This window comes from Emys orbicularis, chromosome 16 (genome assembly GCF_028017835.1).
Source record: "Emys orbicularis isolate rEmyOrb1 chromosome 16, rEmyOrb1.hap1, whole genome shotgun sequence".
In the NCBI taxonomy this organism is placed as follows: domain Eukaryota; kingdom Metazoa; phylum Chordata; order Testudines; family Emydidae; genus Emys; species Emys orbicularis.
The window spans coordinates 7,112,675-7,124,475 of NC_088698.1; positions in this window are offsets into that span (position 1 = coordinate 7,112,675).

Sequence of the window (11,801 nt, forward strand, 5' to 3'; positions counted from 1 at the left end):
ACTCTGGGGATTGACCTCAGCTGAGGAGCCGGCCCCAGCTCCGGGTCAGTCCTTTAAGACCAAATTTAGGGATTGAGGATGAGTCTCTCCATGTTTTGGGGCCCAATTTGACACCCCAGAAGGTGCTGAGCACCCCCCCCCCGAGAATCAGACTCCATTCAGCTGTTTCAAATGTGGTGCCCAAACCCCCGAGTCACTGTCAGGGGTCAACAGGGTCTGCACAGCTTGCAGCAAGCGACGCCTGGCAAATCAGGGAAGTCCTCTATACCCAGAGGCCATGTAGCATGGGCAGAGGCCGTGCCTGCTTCCTCCCGGGGACAATCCAGCCTTCCTAGCACCCAGATAGTGCTGCCAAATGCGGAATCAGGTCATTTTCCCCTTTATCTAGCCTGGTACAGAGCCACCCCCTGCCACTCCCCATTTAACAGTGATCTCCCCCCCCCCCCCCCAAAAAAAACCCCTCCCTCCAGGGAGGCACTTCACACTACTGGCCCCATGACCTTTCCCCACCTCTCCAGCCTAGGAGGCTGGGGCAGGCAGAAGGATGCACCTGGCGTGATGCCCTGTTGCGGGGTGACAGCTTTCCTAGGGGGCCTGAGAGCTGCGGGAATGGGCCCCTATGTGGCTGCAGCTGCAGGCACAGGCAAGGGAAGGCAGCAGGGATTCTGTGGGTGATTCCCGCCCTGGCCTTCCCCTGCATTCTTCCCTCCGCTTCTTAGAGCCCCCTTGCTCGTCCCCTGGCTGGCAGCATGGGCATCCATGTCTCAGGGGGCTTGGCTATGAGGAAAGGAAGATACCCGTGCTCCAATAACTGTATTGGCAAACAGAGCCCAGCCTTCCCCACGGAGCAGTCTCTGGGCAGTGTCACGGGGCCAGCCACCCGGTCTCCCTCCCTCCCCCCACCTCGCCGCCTTTCCCTTCACGGGGCTGTCGGACCCATCACTCGGAATGGGGGCTCACACTGATGCTGGCATGTCCAGACCGTGTCCTTGCCTCCCCAAGCCGCCGTGGGTCCCTGGAGGCCCAGAGCAGCCCCTGCCATCTCTGTATGGAGAGACCACTCGGCCCAATGACCAGATGGGCTCTCACGAACAGGGATGGATTCAGGAAGGCATCTCGATATTAGACAGTAATTCCATGGCCTTTAACCTGACTAAGGCCCCAGCTCCTCAGCTGGTGGAAATCGGCATCGGAGTCGTGGTGTGGTGCCGATATACACTAGCAGCCCAGGCTGTATCCCTACAGGAATGCAAATGACCAGCAACTTCTCTCCCTTTGCAGCTGCCCAGGGGACGTTCAGGGAGATGGAGTGTACTTAACCAACCCGGAATTGGGCCCAGACACCTGGGCTGACCCCCTGACTCCCGTGAAAAGTACCAGGGGATCTTTAACATCCGCAAGGGGGCCCCGGCCTCCATTTTCTCTCTCTCGTCCAAAAGCCCATAACGACGACACCCTGCATTCCTAGCGCCAAGCCTTTAAAAATAATGGGTGGCCTCAAATATCATGAGATTGTTTTTTAATTTGCTTTCTGGACCTTGAGGTTACACTTCGGTCATGTTTTCAAAGCTTTTCTCTAAAATCTCACAGGCTAGAAGCTGCATTCATTTAAAAAAGTTAGAGATCCCCACTGACTCCCCTGACTCTGGGAGCTGGGGCTTTAAGACAGACAACAAACATGAGCTAATAGTAGGGTGACCAGACAGCAAATGTGAAAAATCGGGCCGGGGTATGTGTGTGTGTAATAGGAGCCTATATAAGAAAAAGACCCCAAAATCAGGACTGTCCCTATAAAATCAGGACATCTGGTCACCCTAGCTAATAGCCACTGTTGGACCTATTCTAGATTTTTTTTTAACCCAGTTATACTTTTGGCCTTCACAACATCCCCAGCAACAAGTTCCACAGGTTGACTGTGCGTCGTGCGAAGAAGTATTTCCTTATGTTTGTTTTAAACCTGCTGCCTATTCATTTCATTGGGTGACTCCCAGTTCTTGTGTTATGTGAAGGGGTAAATAACACTTCCCTGCTCACATTGTCCACAGCGTTCATGATTTTATAGACCTCTATCATATCCCCCTCTGTTACCGCTTCTAAACTGAAGAGTCTCAGTCTTTTTAATCTCTCCTCCCGTGGAAACTGTTCCATACCCCTAAGCATTTTTGTAGCTCCTCCCTGTACCTTTTCCAATTATAATATATATTTTTTGAGATGGGGCAACCAGAACTGCACCCCATATTCAAGGTGTGAGTGTACCATGGATTTATAGAGGGCCATGATGATATTTTCTGTCTTCTCTTTCCTAGTAGTTCTTAACATTGTTCGATGTTTTGACTGCCGCTGCACATTGAGTGGATGTTTTCAGAGAACTATCCACAGTGACTCCAAGATCTCGGTCTTGAGTGGTAACAGCTAATTTAGATCCCATCATTGTATATGTATAGTTGGGGTTATATTTTCCAGTGGACATAACTTTGCATTTATCAACATTGAATTTCATCTGACTTTTTGTTGCCCAGTCACCCAGTTTCGTGGGGTCTCTGAATAAGGAGGGTGTTAGCCACGACTCCCACCTACTGTAGGAGCTCAGATACCATGGTGATGAGTTAGGCTGGCACAAAGGGGATCTAGGGCAGTATGACAGGGTGTTCTACTCACCGCAGGTATGGGGCCTACTCCTGTCGGGCCAGTGAACGCCAGCCAGGGCAAGGCCCCAAAGTCACCCAGGGAGTTCACCTGTCAGCGGGAGGTTCTATAGTGCATCAGACGCCAACGAAGAGCCTCTCCGTCCCAGCCCAGCGACGGGGGGGGGCACGCGCTGATACCACACCCTGCCAAGCTCTTTGCTTCTCAGAGCGCTTGGCAAAGGCGGGTGAGGATCACGATCCCCATTTTACAGCTGGGGAAACTGAGGCACTGCAAGGGGCAGTGACTTGCTTGAGAGCCTACACCGGGCCCGTGGCAGAGCTGGGATGAGAACTCACCTCTCTGAAGGATGTCCTCGGGGGGCCAGATTTTCAAAAGGGCTCAGCTCTCTAAATAAATGAGCAGATTTTCAAGAGAAGCGAGGAGCTGATCCCCTTTGAGAAATCAGGCTCCAGGCGTGGATACCAAGCACTTGGAAGTCTGGGCCCTTTCCTTGTTGCAGGACATGCCCAGGACACCTGGAAGTGTGGCAGGTGCACCATGGTTAGGCCAGGCACCCACCAGCCCGCGAATGGAGGTGGAATGAACTCTGCTCCAGGGATCAAATCTAGCATCCAGGAAGGGGTTAAACAGACTGTTTTTTGAAGCAGGCATTTACTGTAGAGACGTGTGTCTTTTAGCGGGTCTGGTCCCTTACAGTCCTTTAAATAGGCTCCACCGAGGACCCTTGGGATTCCCAGAAAGTGCAAAAGCAGCTGCGACTTTGCTCTCCCGCTTCCCCCCATCATCTCCGTGATGGTGGCCATCAGATCAGCACAATCAGGGCCTCTAATGGACTGGGTAGCCACAGCTCTGGCTGTTACTCTCCTGCCTTCTTGATTCCCTGGACCTCTCTCTGTCATGGCCATCAAGAAGCAGGGGGTTGGGGAGGGGGGTGAATGGTGACACCGAATTGCGCTTCGAACAGGAGAGGGGAAAAGAGGGCTATTAACAAGATGGTCCTTCTGTACGTTCAACTTGAACTGTCACAAAGCATTAGGCGGCCTGCTCATCGGAGGAGCTGGACAGGGAATGGCACAGCGCAAAAGAGCAGGGGTCACCTTGCTGTTAAATAGTATTATGGGCTGCCTGCAGCCGAGCGGCTGAACTTTCAAAACCACCTTCGGAACGGGAGCCTGAGAGTCTTGGGGCCATTTTGCAGCAGGGGGATGGTGGGTCTGCGATTCTCCCCCGGGTGGTTAACACACCCGGAGAAAAAAGGACGTATGCTTTTTGATTTGGTCCTTGAAGTTTAGCCTGCAGGAATCAGGGCGAAAGAAAGGTCGATCCTTTAATAAGACAGGCAGATACTGCAGCTCCTATGTACAACTAGGTAGGGACGTATAGGGAAGTTACGGCCTGATTCAAAGCCCATTGACATCTGTGGAAAGACTCTTCTATGGGCTTTTTGACTCTTAGTACATAGCAGCTAGGAGGTGGAATCCTGTAACCATGGGAGGCCATGAATCCCAGCCCATCTGGCAAGATTGGGGAGCCAGAATGGCTATGGTCAGCCGGCTCCTGCAGAAGCCGTGATCCTGGAGGTAGGAGGGACACTGGCTGCAACTCCGGCACTGAGACAACTTGCAGAACTTTGCTCATCAGAGATGCAGGGTTTTCCAGGCTTTGTAACTGCTAGTCCACGACTGGAAGGATGGACGCAGCCTCGGGGGAACCTTCATGCTTGTCTGATCAGGAGCAACTTGTCTGGAGCTGGACGCTGGTGAAGGTGAACAGGGAAGGTAAGACCCCAAGGGAAGCTCCGGTGAGTGCCCCTGCTGAGTCACCGAGATGATTCTTGTCAGGCCGTCTCATGCCACTCCTTGCCCTAGCAACAAGTAGATAGCCAGAGCTCTGAGAGGCGCCCTATAGCAGCTCCATGCCAGGAGTAGGGATGGAGAACCAGCGAGTGCATCAGTACCACTTGGATCAGTAGGGAGTTAATACTAGAGCTTAACTGTTGTCCCTTTCTGTCCCCCAAGGACCCACAAGCAGGAGACCATTTAACAAGGTGTTGGGAGCAGATCCACAACAAGTCAATTTCCCTCCCCAAGTGACCGGAGCCGGTTTCTTCCAGACCGGATGAAGCTTTAATGAACTCACTTGCATTCGCACATGCATCACCGCCCCGTGTCAAGCCTGCCGGAGTGGACAGCACTTCCCCTTAGTGGATGAGTTAATGAAGCTCCTTCCTAGCTCATTGAGGAGAGCCCTGTATTTCTGGGGGCCAATGGCTGTGTGGGATCTGCACCTGACGCCCCCTCGCTGTGGTTAATTCATGTCCCCAGTGTTAGTGTATGTTCACAGGCAAGAGCTGCTACAGTGGCCGTGACAATCTCCTCTCTACAAAGGCGAGGGGCTGAGTATATTCCAGAGTCCATGCCAGAGTGAGCCTGGGGATCTGTATTCTAGTTCCTCCTCTGCCTTTCCCCAGCAGGTTGGCCTCTTGTCTGGGCCTCTGGTTTCTGGCAGGGAGCGACAGCCTTTGCTCACACAGAGGCACCTGACAATGAGCTAGTCTGGAAGGTGGTTCACTGATTCAGCATTGCTTAATATGCTAGGCACACAGAGCGTGCGTGTGTGTGTGGGGCGGGGGGGAGAGTTGCCCTCCCAGTGCCACATTATATCCCCCCCGACATGATGACATGCCAATGGAATTCCAGCACTTCAGAGAACGCCCCCACTTTCTGCCTCAGTGAAGCCATGCACAAGGTCTGCAAGTTTAACAAACCCCGGTGACCTCCATACAAACACCACGGAAGGATCAAAGCTGGGGCATTCAGCACCAAAAGCACAGGTCCTTAACACCGAAACTAAAGGAATAACTCCCTCAGGTCTGACTATGTAGCAGGCTGTTACAGTTACTAGCTGAACCACTAGAGGGAGACATGATCACACGCACTAAGCGTCTTACACACGCATCTATCCTCTTCATTTTCCCTCAACAGTTGTGTTATACAGCCATGGTCGAAGCCAGGGGGTGGTGGCTGGTCTAAATTCTGCTGCTGTTGAATATGCTTAAACTATTCATATTATTATAGTAGTAACTAGAAGCCAGACCCCTACTGCGCTAGGCACTGTACACATTACATGAGGTCGTCCTTGCCTAGAAAAGCTTACAGTTAAGGCTGGTCGAAATATTTTCATCAAAACTGTTTATTGGTGGAAAGTTGGATTTTGATTAAGTGATTTTTTTTTTGGCTAAAATTTCACTTTTTCAGTGAAAAACTGAACACCTGAAAAACCAAAATATTTCAATCTGGAAATGATGCCATGGTGCCTCATGGTAATTGCAGCTTGGTGGCCTGATGTACCTGTTGCCTCTATGGGCTGGTCTCTCTGACCAGAGTACATCTCCCAGTATGCACCATGGCCTCCCATGATGCACTGCCTCCCTTCTCCAAGAGCTGGGACCATGGTGCATCATGGGAGATGGAGTATGACCAGTGAGCCTGGCCTACAGTGGAGAATGTGAGCATGAGGAACCCAGAATTCAGCTCCTGTGAGGCACCCCAGCAGCACTTCCAAACTGAAATCTTGGGGTTTGACTAAAGTTCTTGAGTTTTGAATTTTTCTCCCCAAAATTGAAATTTTGCATGGAAACCTCATCTCCCATTTTCCAAACAGCTCCACTTACAAAATAAGACTACAGACAGCACGTAAAACAAAGATGGAGGCACACAAGGAAGCAAGTGCTCTTGTGGTAGTGTGACAGGGCTTATGAGATGAAAGTCCAGCCAAATATCCCAGACACAGAACACCCACCTGACTCTCCTCACCTGGGCGTGGTGGCAGCAGAAGGGTCTCTGCTGTGCTGTCATTTCCTCTCAAACAGCATTTCTAAACTGCTAGTTACAGTTCAAAAATCAAATACCGCTTGCTTTCGGGCCTTGCTCTCATTAACAAGAACGTGGTGGGAGGCTGTGTTGTCTAGTGGTTTGAGAACCAGTGAGTTTTCATCTACACTATGCGCCACTGGTGGCGGCATGTAGTGTACATGTAGCTACATGCCACAGTGAAAAATGAGCTGCATGTGCACTGTGGGGCATAGCTACGCATGGCAGTGAAAGGCTCTGGTAGCAGGGAACGGTTCAGCCTTTCCCCACTGCCTTCCCCCGCCAGAGCCTTTCCCCATGGCAGGCAAAGACTCGAACAGTGGGGATGCAGCGGACAGGGACGCACTGCTTGGGAGAGCAGGGTCATGTAGTAGATACCCACATCCTCCAGGCGTGTCTTTATTCCCCTAAGCCGTGTCTCATGGTCTCCACTGCTATTTATATCCCTGCTGGGGGCCCACATGGGTACGTGCTCTATATGCTGCTGAAAGATGCATGCCGTGTAGAGGTGCCCTTAGGGCAGATTTCTGAGGGCTCAGAACTCCGCCTCCCAAGCGCTGTTGAAAAACTGTCCCTTACTCTGGTGCCTAAATGGGACGTGAGCACTTTCGAAAGCCTGACCCTTCGCAGCTCTGATTCGTTAGAGGTACGAAACATGCCCAGTGACTTCAGTGATGAAACTCAGACCCTTACCTTTTCCCTAGGCTTGTTTCCCTCTGTTAAATGAAGATAATGGGCTAAATTCATCCTTGGTGTAACGCCATTGAAGTCAGGGATGGATCTGACCCAGCTTTAGAAGATGCTTTGAGATCCGCAGCGGGAAGACACTCTCGCCCTGTGAAGTGTTAGTAGTCAGTATTACTCTGTGGAAGAGAGTTGGTAGACGTTGCTGTTTCCTTTCGTTTGCCACGTGCGGCGGCAGGCTGAATGCGAACTGGCTGCTGGGTAGCAGAGGAGGCCAGGAAGCCTGCATTGTATGCGAGCAGCGACGGGAGTGAAGGGTTGGCAACGCTCCTCTGAGCCGGCTTCCTGAAGGGGCACCCACAGCTGACACTGATCAACGTCATTCCCACCGGGCGGCTGCTGCGATTCATAAACAACCGGCGGTTACATTGGAATGGGGAAAGAAAATTAAAGGCCATGTTGAATGACAGGGGAGCCTTTGAAATGCAGTGATTTATAGGCCTGCCCTCTCCCCGCCCCTCCTGCAGAGGAGTTCTCCAGCACAAGGATCTGAACAGAGAAGCAGAACAAGGAGCCTTCTTGAAGGGCCTCCATCACCTCTCTCGTTTCTTGAGCAGGGCTCCCTGATGAACATCCGTTCTTTGGTCCATGCACCGACGCACCGAGAACAAAGGTGGGCAAGAGGGGATCCCCTGTACTGCGTATCTCTTGGGCTGCTGGGACTCGGCCCAGCCTCCTGTGCTGCCGCCTGTCCCATTCGGATCAGGAAGCAGATAATACTTGTGCCAGCGATCAGGTGATTAACCAGCCACGCGGAATAACTTTGCTGCGCTGGCGGCTGTGAGGTTGGACTGCTGCAGGGTTACGGAGGGCAGGAATGGAAGAATGCAAGTTTGTTCCTGTTTGATACAAACACACTCCTCTCTGGAAGAGTATTCTGGGAAAGGGCAGCAAATGGAAATGCTTGTATGTCGGATCCCCATCCCCTGCCCTGGGCTGGATTGTGGGTCTTCCAAATGTAAACCCTGTGGGGCCAAGATTCTCTCTCTGTCTGTTTGTAGAGTGTTTGGTACAATCGGGGTCCCCTTCCCGGTACAATCGGGGTCCCCTTCCTAACTGGAGCCATGGGGTGCTATCATAATAATGTGATAAACCCATAACCAATAACAATAGCAAATAGGTGGGTTGGGATGTGGAGCTTCCCCCCACAACCAGGTCACGTATTTGAATTAGCCTGTGGAACTCACTGAGATCAAAAGCTTAAAGCTATTCAGAAAGGGACTGGACATTGATATGGATAATAAGAAAAATGCCAGAGTTAGTGTGGTACAGATTAAAAAAATGAACCAGAGTTTTGGAAAGGACACAAACCCACCTGTGCTTCTGCAATACTACTAGTACTAATCATTATGATGGGCATAACCCAGACTGTAACTAACGGGGGTTAAGAAGAAACTTTCCCTGGAGGCAGGTTAATCCATCACTGTGTGCTGGGGGAGGTAGGGAGGGGGGAGGCTTTTGCGCCTTTCTCTGACGCAGCTGGTCTTGCTAGTGACAGCGAGGTCTAGGTGCTCTGATCCACTCTGGCAATTCCTATGTTCCTAAGGATCCAGAAATCATTATTATCTGATGACTGTTCAGCAGCCTCTGGGAAATGAGTCTCACTTCACCTGCTGGTGGACAGATCTGTCTACCTAACTAATGTCACCACCACAACGGACACTCGCCAGGGATAGAAAGGGAAAAGGGATCTAGGGGTTATAGTGGACCACAAGCTAAATATGAGTCAACACTGTGATGCTGTTGCAAAAAAAGCAAACATGATTCTGGGATGTATTAACAGGTGTGTTGTGAGCAAGACACGAGAAGTCATTCTTCCGCTCTACTCTACGCTGGTTAGGCCTCAACTGGAGTATTGTGTCCAGTTCTGGGCACCGCATTTCAAGAAAGATGTGGAGAAATTGGAGAGGGTCCAGAGAAGAGCAACAAGAATGATTAAAGGTCTTGAGAACATGACCTATGAAGGAAGGCTGAAAGAATTGGGTTTGTTTAGTTTGGAAAAGAGAAGACTGAGAGGGGACATGATAGCAGTTTTCAGGTATCTAAAAGGGTGTCATAAGGAGGAGGGAGAGAATTTGTTCACCTTAGCCTCTAAGGCTAGAACAAGAAGCAATGGGCTTAAACTGCAGCAAGGGAGGTTTAGGTTGGACATTAGGAAAAAGTTCCTAACTGTCAGGGTGGTTAAACACTGGAATAAATTGCCTAGGGAGGTTGTGGAATCTCCATCTCTGCAGATATTTAAGAGTAGGTTAGATAAATGTCTATCAGGGATGGTCTAGACAGTATTTGGTCCTGCCATGAGGGCAGGGGACTGGAGTCGATGACCTCTCAAGGTCCCTTCCAGTCCTAGAATTTATGAATCTATAAACGTATGTGGAGATTGGCTGCTCCGACATTGGAGCAGGATGGTAAAACATGGATAAGACTGACCTCTCCCTCTAGGTGGTTCCTCCAAGGCAGAGGGGAGGTTTTCCCTGCACCTGTCTAAGGTACTTATATTCATAGGACCCAAGCACCTCACAATCTTCAACATACTGATACTCCAGACTGTGAACCCCATTTTACAGATAGGTAAGTGAGGCAGAGAGAAGCTAATTGATTTTCCCAAGCTCCCACCTGCTATCTGCCAGAGTAGGGAATCGAACCTGTGTCTCCTAAACTGCAGGCTAGTACATAAGCCCCTGGACCACCCTGCCCCTGTTCCCTAGCACTTAGTTCCTAAGGGTGCAAAGCCAGCCTTTTTCACTAGCGCTACGTTCACTAACGATGGCCACCCTTGTGGCTGTGGTTGGGACCTTCCATTTGTGTGTGCGAGGTGGGTCAGGAGAAGGGAAGCCACCCAGCAGTGCCCCCCAGTCCCTCTTCCCAACACGCTTCTACCCTCAGCTTCCTTCTCTGGGTGCTGTGTGTGTAATGGGGCATGGGGAGGTTCCGCGCAACAGCTGCCTTTGATCAGCCTAACATGTGGGAGACAGGAATGCCGCCTCATGATCAAAGGTGGGAACTCGGTGACAGCCAGGACTTGGCAAAACCTCATCCGTATTAATACACGGGGGTGGGATTACCAACCCACCCAAGCAGCCCAGTCTGCGGCCAATCAAGGCTCCAGGGGAGGAATCTCTGCCCACAAGGCGGGGGAGGGAGAGGAGAGATGCCCCTGCACTGTTTCACAATCAGTGCACTTACAGATAGAAGAAATACACAAGCTGCCTAGTCCCTTCTATCTGCCCAGCCAGGGCAGCTGTGCTCCTTGCACTGGGGTATTGGGGACTTTAGTCACGCCTGTTCGGCAAGTGTCAAGCAATGGGCTTCCGCCTAAGCTGCAGGACCCCGTTACCCTGTCCGAGGCTCCCCACACACAGCTGTGCCAATGCCCCTCAGTCTTGCCCAGCTATTCCAGCCCTGGATTCTCCCCACCACCGCTCTGCCAGTGCTGACGTGCAGCACCCCTTCTTATACCAGTCCATGGGCCCCCACTCCACCTTGCCTGTGCTACCCCCGCAGCCTGCGATCGGTCCTCTGTCCCCAAACCTCCACAACCTGGGGGCTGCACATCTGACTCTTCCAAACCCGGGGGGGTTAAGAAAGGCCCCCGTTTGTGTTCCATCAGGGAATTATTTAGAGGCACAGGCCCAGCAGCCAATCAGGTAGAAGAACCAACATTTTGAGAGGAGGGTGAGAAAAAAAATAAACCGAGGTGGCTGCTTTTGAAGACACTGACCCCTGCATCCTTGGATGCCAGCCAGAGGGAAGCCGAGTCACCCAGAAAGGATGATAACACCGAACACTGGGAGTATGCTGAGCAGAGGGCACACAGGGCGCAAGACTATCTGCAGCATTTCATGCTTCCACAGACTCGCATCCATCTGATCACGCCCCGCTCCTTTTCCTTCTGCGTATCCACGGTGACGCACATTCTTCTTTCCCTTTCAAGATTTCTAGAAAGAACAAAGCATCTGGGAACTAAACAGCAAGCGGGTTAGCTGGGGAGACATGTTCTGGTGGCAAAGAGCATAGGTAGCACATAAAACGCTGTGGAAGGATTCGATTTTTAATGGTAAATGTCGATTTCACTGTGCATGAACAAACGGATGAAAAAATATTTCCACTGATAATCATCCAAATTTACTGATAGGCAGAGTAAGAAAAATGCTGCTTGACAACGTATTCGAGTTTGATATAAGGATATTTACTCTGTGTGTTTTGCCATGGGATGTTGAGAATGTGTGTTTTAGCCATTACGAAGCTTTAACACTTTGAATCTCAACATCAACTGTCATTAAATGATTATTGGCCGACCCCCTATAACTTCCCATAAGAAAGAAAGTTTAAAGTGATAAAAATAGGGGGATGGATGCTTAAAACCATAATTTTGCACAACTGCAAAAATTTAACGGATAAAAATTTAAAAATGCTTGAAAACAAACATTGACATCATCCATCTACATTATTTTTTTAAAATCTATCACATATTGCCATGCCTGCACGTGCACCAAGTGCATCGCTCCCAGGTTATCATTCTACATGTTCCTCCCC